This window comes from Pogona vitticeps, chromosome 12 (assembly GCF_051106095.1).
Source record: "Pogona vitticeps strain Pit_001003342236 chromosome 12, PviZW2.1, whole genome shotgun sequence".
Lineage (NCBI taxonomy): Eukaryota > Metazoa > Chordata > Lepidosauria > Squamata > Agamidae > Pogona > Pogona vitticeps.
Window position 1 is genome coordinate 18,527,284 of NC_135794.1, and position 17,684 is coordinate 18,544,967.

The 17,684-nt window shown below is 42.0% G+C and overlaps 1 protein-coding gene across 10 annotated transcripts in view; it reads right to left on the reverse strand.

Moving 5' to 3' along the window:
• Positions 1 to 797: 797 nt before the first annotated feature.
• The window catches only part of LOC110072990 (uncharacterized), an 80,655-nt gene continuing 63,768 nt past the window's right edge, over positions 798 to 17,684 (reverse strand). For 6 of the 10 annotated variants that reach the window (XR_012081590.2, XR_012081589.2, XR_013539001.1 and 3 more), the window contains exons 6-9: positions 4,813 to 11,431; positions 3,953 to 4,038; positions 2,849 to 2,939; positions 798 to 1,411 (exon numbers count right to left, since the gene is read on the reverse strand). The gene's annotated coding sequence lies outside the window, so the exon portion shown is untranslated. The remainder of the gene's footprint in view (positions 1,412 to 2,848; positions 2,940 to 3,952; positions 4,039 to 4,812; positions 11,432 to 17,684) is intronic. The other 4 variants (XR_013538998.1, XR_012081587.2, XR_013539002.1 and 1 more) reach the window with 4 other exon arrangements.

The following is a 17,684-nucleotide window of genomic DNA, read 5'->3' on the forward strand; positions in this document are numbered from 1 at the left end:
ATTCATGCCACAGACCCAGTTGAATCTGTACTTCGGAGCGCTGGACAACAAAACAGCTATACCTTTTGTGTTATCGCACTGGTGTGTGTATAATTCACCCCAAAACCAAATCTGAGCATTCCACTTCATCCTGGACCTCATACCCATCAGTCTGAATCAGGCCAATTCAGCTGGGAACTTGGAATTTTTCTGAATCCACTGTACGGCCTTAGTTCCCACATGAATGGGCAACACCAGGACATCATGCTGTTAATTCTTGACAGCAGAATCTGTGAATTGATTCTTCAGATAAACATTCCACGGAGACAAAGCGATGTGCTATGAAAGTTCTGTCTCTGTTGTTGTGTCCATAGCAGACCATTCACAATTTCTAGAAAACCATTCAGGAGGATCCTTCTATTTGTTTCACATACCCAACATAAATACACATATTTAATATCCTTCCTGAGTAACCAGTGCATGTTCTTAATGAATCACCCCTTAGACGTAATTAAGGGTGCCTAGTGATGATATTGGCCCCAATAGTACAGTCTTTAAACATCAAACATGCATGTGTGAAGTCTACAAAAATGACCTTTTGTTTTAACAGATTTCCTTCTTCTTTCTGTTGCAATGGGAGGGACGAGTCCATGGGTCTAACTAAACAGAATGCTTCCATTAAGCAAAGTATCAGCTAAGCCTTTAGGCAGAGCACGGGAAAGTCCAAAAGAGCAAAATTCTTTTGACATCCGTGCAATCACATTGACTTCAGTGAGACTACACACAAACACACACACACAAACCCAAGACATTCAGTCTGTGTTTTCAGCATTTTTCTTTATTTGATACAAAAATGTCGAAGCCAATTTTTCTTTTAATATATCTGGGTGCTGTTGTGTTATATAGACTTGACTAAACATCAAGTTCCATGTACTCTTTAAAGTGTTCTGGCAAACTGTAGCAGAGCTTAAATGGGATCAGGCTTTTTCCTGATGGGACACAGTAAGTTGGCAAATAGTTTAGTTCCACTCCACCATTTCAAAGGCGTCCGTCATCTCTTTCCCTCCAAGAAAAACTTTCTCATTTTATTTTTAGAAAACAATGATCAAAGTCCGTTTGAAGATGATCTTTCTCAATTTGTAGAGGGGGGAAAAGAAAAGAAAACCGGCTCCAATTTTTAAAAACACACACACATAGAGCAGCAGACACTTATTAATAGGGATGCAAAGAATATATAGGGAAATAATAGTTTTGTGAAAATAAGCAAATCTCCTTCCAGGCCAGAGGTAAGCAGTAGGTAATCCAGCATTTCACCTCCAGCCCATCTTCGGTGGATGTGTGAGTGCCTTCTGTTTCCTGGGATTCTTGAACAGAATCAGAAAATGGAGTAGATGTTCTCTTGATTTTCCCACCTTGATTTTTTTTCTCATTCCTATTCAAAAGTGCAAAGACAAACCTCTGTTAGTTATGCTTTCAACCCACAAGAGGGGTATTTGCGGGGGGGGGGGATTTGGGGGCCGTAGTAGGCCACATTTACCTCAGTGAGGCAGTTATGGTAAATTGGGAACAGCAGGTGCTCATCATCACTGTCCTCATTGACACCCCCAAACACACACACACACACACAAACACACACACACCTTAAAGAGAGTGCAGAGAGCTGATTAGTCCATACAGTGGTGCCTCGCTAGACGATGATAATCCGTTCCACTAAAATCACTGTTTAGTGAAATCATCGTCTAGCGAAAAGCATTTCCCCATTGGAATGCATTGAAACCTGTTTAATGCATTCCAGTGGGGAAGAATCGTCATTGTCTAGCGAAGATCGGCCATAGGAAAGCTGCTTTGTGAACGGCCAATCAGCTGTTCAAATTGCTGTGTTGCGAAGCTTAGGTCCCGAAAACACCCGTTTTGCAAGTGCGGAGGGAGCTGTCAAAATCATTGTCTAGCAAAAATTAGTTTGCGAAGCAGGGACCAAACATTGTCCAGCGAAATTCCCCCATAGGAATCACTGTTTTGCGAATTGCAAAAAGCCAATGTCTAGCGAAAAAAACTGTCATGCGGGGTAACTGTCTGGCGAGGCACCACTGTATTAACAAGACAAGAGCAAATCATTTGTAAAGTCAATCACTCGTAAAAGTTTACAACAAGGAAACCAAAACACGAATCATCATCACGCTTCTTTCCTTTTCCTTCACAAGGAGCTCACAGACAGCTGCTCTGAGATGCAGAAGGAAGGAGCAGGATGCATTCCTGATTTCCTGCCCCATAAAAGAGCTGCAGCTCTGGAGGTCTTGGGGTGCCCATCAATAGATGGCTATTAGAGATGGGCACGAACTGGCATTTTGGTGGTTCATGCTGGTTCGTCTTTTGGATGAAAAAGTGATTGGCGCTTCCATGTCCCGCCTCCTCCAGTGGGTGCCCACTCAGAGGCAGAACCCAGAGGTGGTTAGGCAGGGAGGTGGGCCGGTGGTTTCAATCCATGTAAGGAAACTTCCAAGGTTCCTTGCCAATGACCAGTCTGACGTGCTTGCACCTCCTACCACCCGGTAATCAGATATACTAAAGCAAAACCAAAAGCAAGGTATGCTGCTTATATACCACGCCATGGCACTTGAAGAACTCTCTGGGTGGTTTACAGTCTAATTATTCAGGCTACACATTGCCCACCAGCAAGATGGGTACTCAATTTACCAATCTCAGAAAGATGGAAGGCTGAGCCAACCTTGAGATGACTTCCTGAGCCCATCACAAGCAGAGTGTTGACTGCAGGACTGCAGTATAACCACTGTGTCACGAGGCTCCTGTTCATCTTTAAAATGGAGGGTTTCTCTTTTTTGTTAACTATTATAGCTAATAGTTGACAGACCTGTTTTCAACAGTTATCTGCTTCTATTAAAATCTGCTTCAAGTTACTTTCAAACGGCTCGCACCTCTTCCATCCATGCCTTGAAAAATCTCTGAAGAGAAAAAAATATATATTTGGTTTTAAATTTTTCGGATTTTGCAGACCATCTATTGCCTCATATGTAGTTTTTTTTCCTCCTTTCAATTTCACTTTTCTTTTAAAGAACAAAAAAAAAAAGGTAATTCTTACTTGTCTTACTCCCCATCGACTTCAACTTCTCTGCCTCATGCTTCTCAAAAGAAATTTATCAGGCCAAAAACACCCTCCAATCTTAGCTGCTACCTTACTTTAGAACCATGCTGTTGTCACTATTAAACCAACAAAGCACAATACATTACAATATAATCCATTTATAGTGGGGCATTATCATGCAAATAATTCAAGGTGCCTAACAATAAACTTGGGGGGAAAAAGTAGAGGGTGGAATGGATAACACCAAACCATTGAAAGAACTTAGCAAGGGAACCTTGAAATTTACTCAAATCAGTAATGCAGCTTTTTTCCTCTAAAGACACGGAGATAATTGCAGAGTGAAGATGAATCTTTTAGCAATGTTACGGCGATGGAATGAGCAAAGCAGTATTAAATCAGACTCCTGAAAAGGGGGAAAGTGTTCTTGAAATCATCAAAAAAGATTTCAAGGGGTGCATTAATTTAAGAGTTCCACATGACAGGAGAAAGAAAGAAAGAAAGAAAGAAAGAAAGAAAGAAAGAAAGAAAGAAAGAAAGAAAGAAAGAAAGAAAGAAAGAAAGAAAGAAAGAAAGAAAGAAAGAAAGAAAGAAAGAAAGAAAGAACTGTAAAATTGTAAGCAGATGGAACACAAGAATATACAGTATTTAAATGTTGGTACATTTATATCCCACCTTTCTTTGGTCACAGAGTTCAAGATGGTGAACTTGGGGTTCCCAATAGTCTCTCACCTAGGCACTAAACTGAAAAGAACTCTTGTAGTTGAATGTTAGAGAAATCTAGAGCAGTGATACCCAACCTTGGGTTTCCAGACAAAAGTTAGGGAATGTGGAAGATGCAGTCTAAAACATGAAGTGGTAGCAAAGATTCCATACCCCCGATTCAGATTGTTCTCCTTTGTTGGATGTCTTCAAGTAGCAGCCAAGAGAGCCATCCATTTGAGGAAGTTTTTCTGTATTCCCTGTATCAAGAAGAAGATTGCACCAGACTATGTTTACAAGGTGTATTCCAACTCTTTGTCTATCATTCTATAACAACAGTTTTGTGGTGTCTCAAAGACACAAATTAAGGGACATGTTTACTGCTAGCATAATGTTTTCCCCCCCTTCAGATATGCACCTCCTTCAAAGTAAGATGCTTGAGCATTCAGACTTGCTATTGAAGCTTCTGTTTGCCTCTCTCTGGCCAAGCATAAATCAAAACTAAGCTTATTTGAAACATACAGCAAGCTCATGATAAGTTAAACAGAAACGCTTCCCCTTTTAAGGGTCCTTTGCTTCTCATGACATGCTGGTTGTGTCATCAAGATGCATCTAGAAATCAGATGCATGAAGTATCGGGGTTTACAGCGTGCAGAACCACAGGTGTAGACAGCAAACTGGTGAATCAAATTACAATGAAGTGCAATGAAAGAAATCTGTGGGAAGAGAAATAAACATGTGCAAAACGATCATTCATTAAGACTCAGCTGGTTTTATCTCAACAAAGTAACACAAGTAGCCTTCTGAAGCTTCTGGTGATACCTAAACAGGCTGAGCTTCAGCAAAACAGTTGTGTCGCATATGTTTTCAGAACACACTCTAATGAAACAGTTTGGCTAGGTACAATTTTTTATCAACTATTGTATGCTACTGTATGCTACTAATTAATTGCCCCCCAAATTGGCTTTTTAAGGTGCTTCTCAAATACTACTACATGGTCAGACCCAACCAAGTGAGGAAGTGAGGTAGCTTGCCTGATCTCAGTGGGGAGTTCCTCAGATCAAAGAGCAAGCCATCGTTTCTTAGGGCTTTTTCACTTGCCTTCCAGAGCCGTTCTAAGTGGTCAGATTGTCCTAGGGTCAACAGTAGAGATGGGCATAAATACAAAAATGAACCAGGAAGTTCATCAAAAATTGCTGGTTCGTTGATTCGGGTCAGTTCGTGTTTGTCCAAACTGGACAACCTGAACTTTCCCAAACCAATGAACTTTTTCTTGATTTAACAAACTTTCTGGTTCCTTTCCCCCCCCACACACACACACAGAGAGCTTGCCCCCACCCTCTTCCCACAGCCCTTTTGCCTCCCTACCTTGTCCTGCCACTGCTGCTACCATCTAGAGAGACAGTGGTCTGGTTTCCCTTCTCTCTGCATCTCTGCATGCACCCACCTCTCAGCTGGACTTTCACAAACCAAGACGAACCACTGTTTGGCAGTTCATGCCCATCTCAAGTCAACAACTGAACCCAAACTTGGCCAGCTGTATTTCTTACCAACCTAAGGATGTTGGACATTACTTAACGCTAGCGTGGTCTAACATGATGTTTGCATTGTGGCATTATTTAGAAGAGTTTGTGTATGGAGGAGGTTTCGATTTGATACTAATGCTTTTTCCCCTCTCCCCATCCCTTCTCTGACCACTTTTTTTGAGTGGACTCTTCTGCCATGAGATTTCACCCAGTAAGAGCAATTTTTTCCCCAGAAGATCATTCTGTCCATCAGATATCTGAAACAGCAAGGGTGCTGATGGCAGGAGGTGTTTCTCGGCTAAAAATATGTTGGATTCTGATTCTCTAACACCTGAAGCTAGAATTCCATTTATCTTTTGTTGTACAAAAGCCTTCCTTCTGAGCCAGCTATTCTTGTGTTTTTTCCTCTTCTGGAACAAAGTCCATAAATGTCATAAATGAGCAAGAAAAACTAATTTTACAAGCTAGATCAGTTTGTCTGTCTTCTCCCTTTCTCCAGTCTGAATCCGGTCTGTCTTGCTGCCCTTTCTAGTTTGGAGAGAATGTTTTTATGGCAGAGTTGTAAAAATCCGGAAAACAGGAGGGTTTATGGTACAACCACTAGCAGACCTTTAACTGTAGCAGTATTCATGGTTACCACTACAAGGAAGGTATTATGTTGGGAAGGAATAAAGCTAAACCTGTCCTTGGGGCATTCTGAAATGTTAACGGCTCGTGCATGCACTTAGATTTCTGAAACACAGGTGCATGCGCGGTCAAAAACAGTACTTAGAACAAAGATTCCACCAGTTGTTGTTATGTATACAGTACACACAGGTCTTTGGTGCTGGGAACATTGCTATACTTGGAAACAACCGAATTTGATTAAAAGCTGTCAGATTTATCTGTTATGGGGGAGAGAAGAAATATGTGCTTTCCCCAGAAAGGAAATCAATGTGTCTTTTTGATAGATGCAGACTGGAAACCTAGGATGGTGTCACTTTAAATGTCCAAAGAAGAGAGACTGCCAGATGGTGACATTAGCCACTAGCATAACTGTAGTGGGGTGATGCTGATCTTTATATTGTATAATCCTTGGTTATGGAATTGTTTGCCAACTAGGCCAAAGAATGGAGATGTTACACCAAGGGGCGAGGATGTTGTTTGAATTTGGCCTTGTTCAGCATTCGCCCAAAGTTGCAAATTTTGTCACATTTGGGATGAGAGGCACTTGAAATTCAAATAAGTCAGATGGGACTCAAGATCTTGAATGCTCTCTTTTTCAAAGCCCTCAGTTTGAATGTCTACATAGTTGCTGAATTAAGGTTCCCCATATTCTGTCTGAGACAGCTTCTCCTTTTTAGCATCTCATGTGGCTGACATGCAAGTACAACATAGCCTTCTTCATGATGGAAACAGTAGTCCTGATTGCATTCATGAACCACCACACTGGTGGTTCATGCCCATTTGTAATCAACATAGTAATGAAGGTAATGAATCAACATAGAATGAAGGCCACCCAGCCTTCATTCAGAGATGAACTAAATACTGTGTTAAATATTTAACGTGCAGTTGAGCTGTGCTTTCTTTCTCTTTTTTTGCTACCAGATACAGTACTTTGATTTTAGACAATTGCATATCAGTCACAGAGGGACATGGTGGCACTGTGGGTTAAACCATAGAAGCCTCTGTGCTGCAAGGTCGGAAGACCAGCCCTTGTAAGATCAAATCCACGCGACGGATTGAGCCCCTGTCGCTTGTCCCGGCTCCTGCCAACCTAGCAGTTCGAAAGCATGTAAATGTGAGTAGATAAATAGGGACCACCTCAGTGGGAAGGTAACAGTGTTCCGTGTCTAGTCGCGCTGGCCACGTGACCACAGAAACTGTCTATGGACAAACGCTGGCTCTATGGTTTGGAAATGGAGATGAGCACCGCCGCCTAGAGTCGGACATGACTGGACAAAATTGTCAAGGGGAACCTTTGCCTTTACCATGGAGGTTTAACTTTCTATCCAATCATCCTTTCTGCATGCCTAGAGGGTGAAAAAAGGGTGAGCCAGTCTCTTCCCCCATTAACATCGGAACTAGAACATAGTACGAAATGCCACTCCTCAGCTTCCCCATTTTTCAGAATGTAAAAGGAACCGATTGAATCACCTACTTCTGCTAGCGGTACAAGGTGGAATTATCAACTGTCCCTTTAAGGACTCACAGGTACAAATCAAACACAGATGGTCCAAAGTGTTTATGATTTTCCTGCCAATTGCCCTGGTTGGCACAAGTCTTAATTACTGAAATATTTTTACAATATACAACTTTTCTTGTTATTTTACCTATGCTCTACTGCAGATTATTTTGGCTTGCTGATTAGAAGAAGGCTCAGGTCACTTATTTATGTGGATTAATCTTTCCAGCATCATAAAAGCCAAAACTACAGTATATGTTTCTATAATGAAATTGGGCTTTTAAATATATATATATCCCAAACCCTTCCTGGCCCTGAACAGCAACATTATTTTAACATTTCTTGCAATACATAAATGATGCCAAAACCTATTACAGTGGCAGTAAATTTTGATTACTGGTGTTGTTTGTTATTTTATGTCTCGGAGATAAAAATAATATTGAGAAAGCCCTCCCTTTCTTTTATCATGTATAAATTACTTCCATAAAATATTTTGCAAGCACAACAGGTACAGATGGGGGGGGAGGGCAGAAGAATGATTTTATTGAGGGACCGACTCAACTCTCCACTAAGAACCTAAACATAGAACTGTCTACTCAGGAGTAAATAAATCTTCCTGTGTTCAGTGGTGTTGACCTCAAAGGTACACATTGCCCTACAGATTCTTGGGATGGTCATTTTTATTACCTCTAACCATTGGCTGTGCTGCTCCTCCTATAGTCAGTTCCCTGGGAATAATGATTCCTTGAACTCAGTGTGATTTAACTGCTCAATAAGCATAAACAGGATTGTACCATAAAGCTACATACTTATGAACATTTACATGAGCAAACTCCTTGATATGCAGAGTGGTATTTTCTTTAGAGTAATCCTGCATAAGATTGCACTGGAAGGCTACAATCCTATGCAGGCATAGCATGAGTAAGCCATATGCAATGCCATAGGTCAGTGGTTCCCAACCTTGGGTAACCCAGAGGTTCTTGGACTGCATTTCCCAGAAGCCTTCATCACCAACTGTGCTGGCCAGGGTTTCTGGGAACTGCAATCCAAGAACCTCTGGGTTACCCAAGGTTGGGAACCACTGCTGTAGGTCGTTGTAAGTAGGGAGTGAACTTCTCTGTTTGTGCTTTCCCCTTCTTGAACACAATCGTTGCATAATGATTTCATTACATGTATGTAATAATGTGCATTTCAAAAAAATCTTCATAAAATATACAAATACAGAGGTGCCTCACAAGACTATTTTAATTAGTTCCGCGAAAATCGCCGTCTTCTGAAAAAATCGTCTTGCGAGGTTCCCTATGCATCGGTCTCAAAAAAAAGTCTTGCAAAGCATCGGACTCAAAAAAAAAAATCTTGCGAACGCCTCCTCCCACCCAGATCTACCCGAATCACTCACTCTAGCCAGGAGGGGCAGCTGAGGGGTCTAACGCCAAGGGAGGCCTGGAGAGAAAGAACAAGAAACCGGGCCTTCTCGGCAGTGGCCCCTCAACTTTGGAGCAGTCTGCCCTCAGAGATCTGTCTGGCTCCCTCGCTGGGTGTTTTTAAGAGCCAACTTAAGACCTGGCTATTTATTTATTTATTTATTTATTTATTTATTTATTTATTTATTTATTTATTTATTTATTTATTTATTTATTTATTTATTTATTTTATTTCATTTATATCCCGCCTATCTAGTCACTTAAGACCACTTTAGGGAGGCTTTTCCTCCTGTCATCACTTGATTATTTTTTATTATTTTCCCCCCATCTTGAACCACATTACTATTGCTGCTTTTTATTTTATTATTCTGTTTTTATTCTATTTTTATTGTTAGTCACCCAGAGTAGACTTGTGTCTAGATGGGTGGGGTATAAATAAATAAATAAATAAATAAATAAATAAATAAATAAAATAATGAAGTTAAGCAGCCTGATTCAGACTGGTTTGTGTAAGGTCCAGATAGAAAAGGAGTGGCCACATTTAGTTACATAGTGAGGTGAAGCAATCCTTCAACCATTCCAGATCTGGTGCAGAAATGGATTCAGCCTACTCGTTTTTTGTTTTTTTTTAAAGATGCCTACCAATTAAATGTCTGAGGTCTGCCAGATTTACTCCGTTCTTTAGAGTCTGTCACGTCTACAAACCTCATACACATGAGGTTAAAAAAGCTTGCCGTCAGTTTGGTTTCCTAAAGCATAGACTTCACAAAGATATAAATAAGTTTGGATCTGAAGCACAAATCGATGGGGCACAAATCATTCCGAACTCAGTCGGGATCCATTCTGAAGCCTTGAATAGGAGAAACTCTTTGCTTGCTCCCAAAGACAACTATTCACCTTTACTTAATGGTAGGACCGGCCCTGAGAACAATTTGAACCCTGAGACTTGAGGTCGAGACTCTTTCTAAACTTTAATCACCCTGTGGTCTGATTTTGGGACAAGAGACCGCATCTGTAATTTAGGGGCTGAGGTGCCCTCCTGCAAGGACCGTGAACCACCCCTGTTTTTTAACTGTACCGCTCCCACCCCCAAGGAATGGTCTGGCCTCCTCATTAGAGATGGGCATGAACTACTCATTCAGCAGTTTGGTTTATTTTCCAGTTGAACAGCTTATTGGTGGTTCGGCACACCACCCCATGTTCTCTGAGTGGGTGCCCCTGGAAGGGGGGAAGGGTGCTCAACCACACACGAGTGCCAAAACAACATACCAGAGGTTCATGTCCATCGGTACTGCTCATATGTTTTTGGATCACCTGGCAGGACAAAGTTCCAAACAGAGTAGTCCTAGATCGAGGTGGAATTTTTAGCATATATACATTACTGAAACAGCGACATCTATGTTGGCTTGGGCATGTTGTGAGAATGGCTGATGGTCGGATTCCAAAAGATCTCCTGTCTGGAGAATCAGTGCAGGGAAATCTCCCCAGAGGGAAACCACAGCTGTGATAGAAGGACATCTGCAAGTGGGATTTGAAGGTCTTGGAAATGGATCTCAACAGATGGGAAACCCTGATCTCTGAGTGTTCAGCCTGGAGGCAGGCAGTGCAGCACGGCGTCTCCCAATTTGAAGAGACCCTTGTCCAGCAGGCCGAGGCAAAGAGGCCATCCCGAAAGCAGCAAAATCAGGAAGCTAGACAGGGTACAGATAGGATTTGTCCTCAATGTGGAAGGGATTGCCGCTCTCGAATTGGCCTTCTCAGCCACACTAGACGCTGTTCCAGGTCCTCCATGCAGAGCATGTTACCATAGTCTCTCGAGACTGAAGGATGCCTATTCCAGTCATTGTGCATATACTGGGAATCACTGCTTTATGCCATGTTGAGAGCTCATTCCAGGCAGAGGGCGCTTAATGAGTAACTTGGCAGCTTGAAACCGTGAGGCATCCTACCACATTACAAAAACACTTTCCTCCTTTTGAAACACATTCACAGGGTCTCCCCAGAAACATGCTTGATCCTTGCGCTCAGTGATGACGACACTGAAATTGGCCCATCAAAGATTTTGCTTTGCATCTGTTGTCGATTGTGCTAATGTTTAAGTATCTGAAGGCAGAGATACAGCATTTCTGCAGGATGTGGAGGGCAATGTGTGTGTGTGTGTGGAATAGAAGGAAGATTGATAAACCAAAGCAATTGGAGTTATTTCCTATGCATGAAATTGATTAAATGCTTCACTAAATGGCTTATAAATTTGCCTCTCATATTTCTGTCACCCACTGAAAAAGATTACAGTGAGCCCGTCAATGACCATGTTGTATACAATACCAAATTACAAAGGGTTGTAAAAACTAATGTTTTGTTTAAAGTTTTGAGCAAGACCATATGCCTTTGGTGACCTTGAGTAAGCTATTCTAATTCAAAACATTTCAAAGTGGATAAAATCTGGGGTGGGGGGCTGGTGGAAGAGCACGGAATCCCCCTTCATAATAAGCTCCAAGCCATGCAATGTCGTCATGATGTGGAACTTTTCAAAATGTCCCTGGAAAAGCAAGAGAGAGAGAGAGAGAGAGAGAGAGAGAGAGAGAGAGAGAAGTTGGGTATTTATGTAATTATTTGTATGCCAAGGATATAGCATTTCAAGGATATACTAATGAACAAATGGGAGAGGCAATCCTGATCATATAAAGCAGGAGGAAAAAGATGGATCTTAACTTCCTGAAGATCTTTGAGAAGAGAGGCAGAAGGCAGTATGGTGTCATGTGTAGAATGTTGCACTGAGATTTCTTTATTTAAGACGTTTCTACTCTATCCTATATCTTAAGATCTCAGGGCAGAGTGCAACAATTTTAAAAAAAGGTATAAAACAATGTAATGCTTTAAAACCATTTTAAAAACATCTAAAACATTTTTTTTAAAAAAGCATTATACATTAAAACTAACAATGATACAGAAGCTTCTACAGCAGTGGTTCCCAACTGTGTGGGGCCCGCAGATGTTCTTGGACTGAAACTCCCAGAAGCCTTCATTACTAGCTGTGCTGGGAGTTGTAGTCCAAGAGTATCTGGGGACTCAAGGTTGGGAACCACTTCTCTTCAGCCTATGGAAGCCGTAATCTTTCATCTCCAAAGATCTTGACAAATAGCTAAAGTTAGTTTAGTGTCAGTGTAGCCAAACCTCTAAGAAGAAAGTATTCCATAAATGAGGTTCTATAGCCTCCTACATGTCCAGAGGCCATTCTACTATGAAACTAATGAAACTTCAGCTTCAGGGGCCCTATCCCAGAGGAGCCCCAGAAGTGACTTCAGTACATATTTGTTTTTTGTTTTTTAAAAAAAACATGGTGTTCTGTTGTGGAACAACCCCATTAGAGAAGATAACAGTGGTTATCCAGACCTCGATACTGGTTGTAAAGGGCCCTCCATAACACTACAAGCTTTTGGGGGACCCAAAATGTAGGTCCGCCAATGCTCTTGTCTTCACTTAGTGGCTTGTTCTCCATGGTGAGACATAGGAGGAGTGCCCCTCGCAGGTCTTAATGATCAATCAGGTGTATAGAGGAAGAAGTGTTCTCTCATTCAGGTCCCAAGTCCTTTGGAAGCTCTGAGGTCATGCCAGAAAATATCATCTGAATAGATCTATTCAGGGCAAGCAGAGTCAGATCTGATTAATCTCAGGACAGGAGAACCTCAAGGGGAAGACTCTTGGTTGAAACCCTAGAAAGGACCTGCCAGTTTGACTTGACAATTCAGGGCTACATGCACCGAAGACAGAGCTATAATTAAGAGTGACGAACTTTGGGCTTTGACTGAGGATGCCACAATTTGCTGTCGGAAGGGTGCAAACCAACCCATTGCTATTTGCTCTTGGAAGGATAAAGAGCTAGAAGACAAGCAGTGCAGGTAGATTGGGTGAGGAACCAATATGGCTGCCATTCATCCAGACTCATATGCTTCTTCTTCTTTCTTCCATCTTCTCCTCACGTATACCAATCTCATGTGAACCAGCCTGCGATTCTCCATCCACTGGTGATGAGGAGAAACAGTAATTCCCTCAGGCTTCTGCTGGTTTTCTCAAACCTGGACCTGCCTAGAGGCCTCCGAAAAATGGTGGAATCCCCATCACAGAGAAGAATCTAAGTCCATCAAACATTAAAATAATGTTTGGATCTTCATCACCTGAATATGTCAAGCCCTGGAGGATGCTGCCAGTGGGAACAGGGACTTGAAGAGCAAAGTTGTGTCCATTTCCCTCTACCTCCTCTCCATGGCTTGTGATCCTCCATGTGGTGAATGAATAAATTGGACCTGTAAAATGGCGCAAAACCCAGAGTCACTCTAAATCCTCTGCCGATGAGCATCCTCTCCATTCTTTCAGGAGCACTCTGGATCCATGAGAGGAATGAGATTTTTTCTTTCTCCTTCCCCCTTTTCCCACCTCTCCGCCTTTTCCCCTGCCCTCCTTTTTGTTACCTTCGAGCTGAAGCTATAAGTGGGGGGAATGGAAGAAACGCTAGACTCCAGGGTGTAACAGAGACTCAGCTACATCGAGTGTTTTAACTGACATAATTAATAATTTTAAGAGAGCCATTGAGACTGTAAGGTCTGTACACAGCCTTTGCCTTTTCAACGGGGACAGTTAATGCTCTGTGACAAAGTATATTATTTCTTGCCTGTAATGCATTCATGGAAAGGTCAATCTCTTACCATTATTTTGTCAACGGAGAAGTGTTACCTTTAGGCAACAAGTTAATTTTCAAATTAAAGAAAAAGGAGTCCCTAAGCTGTTGGATATTTTCAAAACACACACACACCACTTACAAAGCCTATTTGTGGTGAAATGAACGGTTTTGTGCTGGATTTTCTTTTCAGGTACACATGAGCTATGCTTAAAAATGAAAACATTCAGCTTTATATGTTCAAGACAGGGTGGATGTGCGTGGGGGGTATATATGGAGGAAAGTCTTTTAAATGGTAACTTGGCTGTAAAGTAGATTGACTTGTTACCTGAAATTGTAGCATCCCACCTCCCATTTTGTAGGATCTGTGAGGTCTTTGAATGCCTGTTCTTTAAGTATGTGCCTACATTATCAAGAACAAACAGAAGGAAGGAATGAAGGAAGGAAGGAAGGAAGGAACAAACAAACAAACAAACAAACAAACAAATGAACAAATGAACAAATGAACAAATGAACGAATAAATGAACAAACAAACAAATGAACAAACAAACAAACAAACAAACGAACGAACGAACAAATGAACAAATGAACAAATGGACGAACAAACAAGAGAATGAAGCTCTTCTTGAACTAAAAGTCTGAGGGGATATAGGATAGCACTTTTTAAACATTTGAAAGTTAGCCATACAGTGAAGTGGCAGGATCTGCTCTCAATCATCCCAGAGTACAGGATACATAATAATGGGCTAAAGTTGCAGGAAGCCAATTTTAGGCTGAACAGCAGGGGAAATGCCTTAACTGTTAGAGCAGTACAACAATGATACCAGTGTCCATGTTGGCTGAGGGACACTGAGGGTCCGAAACACCACTTTTCTCATTTCTAAAAGGAAGGTGCAGTATTCCACATGTGAGATTAAAGACTATGTTTGGGTAGTGTGACTGATACTTACAGACAAATATAGCTTTGCCTATAATCCCTTTGGCTGGATGCCTCTTTAATTAACGAGCTTACAAACAAGAGAAAAATCTGCCATACATGCTGGTCATGCAAAGGCCATTCACTGAAAAGTTAGACTGAAATGAGTTGGAATATTATCGCACTCCTGCGTTGGCCCTCCCTTTTTTCCACGGGGCATGTACAAGAGAACTAATTAAATAAGTTTTCAATGAGGATAGCAGTGGGATCCTCCACTGGTAGACTACGGACCATTTCTCCTCACACAGTTTTTGCCTGACACAACTTTCTCTGGTTGCATTGGCTGGGAAAAAAGGGGGGGTGCCCAAACACCTTGTTGTGTCCAGTTAGGCTTTCCCATTGGGATGAAACAATTTTGGGATTACCTGAGTCAAATACAGCCACCAACTGCGATGTGACTGAGAATTGAAACCTGCCAGGATCTATAAAAATCAGTGGATGTTAAGAAATTTATTTATTTATTTATTTATTTATTCATTCATTCATTCATTCATTCATTCATTCATTCATTCATTCATTCATTCATTCATTCATTCATTCATTCATTTATACCCTGCCCATCTAAACACTAGTCTACTCTGGGTGGCTAACAATAAAAATAGAATAAAAACAGTATAATAAAATAAAAAGCAACAATAGTAATATGGTTCAAGATGGGGAGAAATATAAATAATCAAGTGATGACAGGAGAGAAGGGCTGCCTAAAGAGCCAGGTCTTGAGTTGGCTCTTAAAAACACCCGGCGAACAAGCCAGGCCGATCTCTGGGGGGAGACTGTTCCAGAGTCGAGGGGCCACTGCCGAGAAGGCCCGGTTTCTTTTTCTTTCTCTCCAGGCCTCCCTCGGCATTAGGCCCCTCAACCGCCCTTCCTGGCTAGAACGAGTGATTTGGGTAGATTTAGGTGGGAGGAAGCGTTCCACTAGATATCGAGGTCCTAAACTGTTTAGGGCTTTATATGTCATCATTAACACTTTGAAATCAATGCGGAAACAAACGGGCAGCCAATGCAAGACAGTAAGAGTGGGGGAAATATGCCGATATTTTCTCGTCCCACTCAAAAGTCTGGTCACCGCATTCTGCAGCATTTGAAGCTTCCGCATCCATCTCAAAGGTAGCCCCACGGAAAGTGCATTGCAGTAGTCTAATCTCGAGATTACAGGCCCATGGACCAAAGTGGTGAGTGTCCCAACATCAAGATAGGGGAACCTGCTACAGATGGAAATAGGCAGAGTGAACGATTGACACCATCTGGGTTTCCATGCTGAGGACCGGATCCAGATAGACCCCCAAGCTGCGAACCTCACTCTTTGTGGTGAGAGTCACTCCCCCAAAAGAGAGGGAGTTTCCCAAATCACCAATGGAGGGATTGCCCACCCTCACGACCTCGGTCTTGTCCGGGTTCAGCCTCAGGAAAAAAAACACCTAGCAAGGAGCAACACCTCAGCTTTCATCCAGCTTTCTGGTGACGAGTCCTACAATCATGAAGTAAGACCTAATGGCTCTAAAGATATTGTATCAGTTACTGTCACTTCCACCCCGATGCTGTCGCTTGAACAGTTAAGTCCTGTGTTGGAGATAAGAGTCCACCAACCTTGCCACCCCCAATCCTTACATTCACAGTGTAACAGAGCCCATGTGCCACCTTCCTCCAATAACTTGTCTTGCAATTGAGACACTGATTGGTCGTGTCATCATGTTTTAAATCACCCCCTCCCCTGCCGGGGGCTCTCACCCTGCCCGCCAAGGAGCCATCCTTTATTCATTGTAACTCCCAAACCGGTCTGTGTCAGATTATGCTCTGGGGGCCTTGCTGATAAACATCAGCAGATGACTGGACACACACATTCTTAACATGGCTGACCCATGGCATCTTAGGAGGCAACAGAGAACCTGTCATTATGTGTACAATGCTCTTCTTTCTTCCCCTCCTTATCTCTCCCCCAGATGAAGCCTGAGATTCTTATTAACTCATGAATGACTGAAGTTGTCAGTATGGGCAGGGCGGGTGGGAGATGAAAAGAAAAACAGTGGGATTTGCTTGTTTGTCTTAAGGCTGGTTTATTAGGTTTGCAAAATGTTGCTTCCCCCCTTCAAAAAAAGCGAGGATGCCCCACTCACTTAAATGTTGTAAGAACAATAAGTGACGCTAACAGCAACCCATTCATATTTGATTATTATCTGCAGTACAAATAGCCTACAGAATTTGAGTCATTTGGAATGTGGTGCTGGAGGATTGCTTTGTGGCTATTCTGGACTGACAGAAAGATGGACAAGTGGGTCCTACAGTTAATCAAGCCTCAACTATCTCTGGAGCAAAAAAAATGACGGCACTGAGCATGTCCAGCTTTGGAAACATCAGGAGAAGGCAGGATTCTCCGGAAAAGACAATAATGATGGGAAAGGAGGAAGGCAGCAGGAAAAGAGGAAGACCCAATACAAGATGGATTGACTCCCTCAAGAAAGCCACAGGATTGAGTTTGCAATAGTTGAGCAGGGCTGTCGCCATGAGTCAGAGGTGACTTGACAGCACATAACAGCAGCAACAACAACAGCAGCAGCAGCAACAACACATCCTTTGCCGAATGGCACCAACCAACAGCATGGAACCAATGTGGAGGTAGCTGGCAGACAGTGAGATTAGATACAAACAGGAAAAGAAAAGGAAGGACACATAAGGAAGATTGTAACCTTTTTTAAGCAGTGAAGAAAGGTGGAAAAAGAGATAATGAAAGCACATGAGTTTCAGCATAGCTAGTCAACAAGTTTTACCAGCATAACATTCAGGGGGAAAAAATTCTTCCCTTATCTTCCTGTCTCCGCAATCTAAAATACTGTGTAACATTTGATACTAAATGGTTTGTTGTACATACCTCCATCATTTGCTTTAAAGCCCACAAGCAGTATTATTCAGAGATAGGTTTTCCTTTAGATCTTCCTGACCCCATACAGCCTTGGTTTCTTTTATTTATGTATTTCAATTTCATTCTCTGGAGCAACATTACAGTGGTGCCTCGCTTTACGATTGCCCTGCATTATAACGAAACCGCATTACGATGATCTTTTTGCAATCGCAAAATGATGGTCTGAATGGGGTTCTTTCGCTTTGCGATGATCGGTTCCCTGCTTCAGAACTGATTCTTT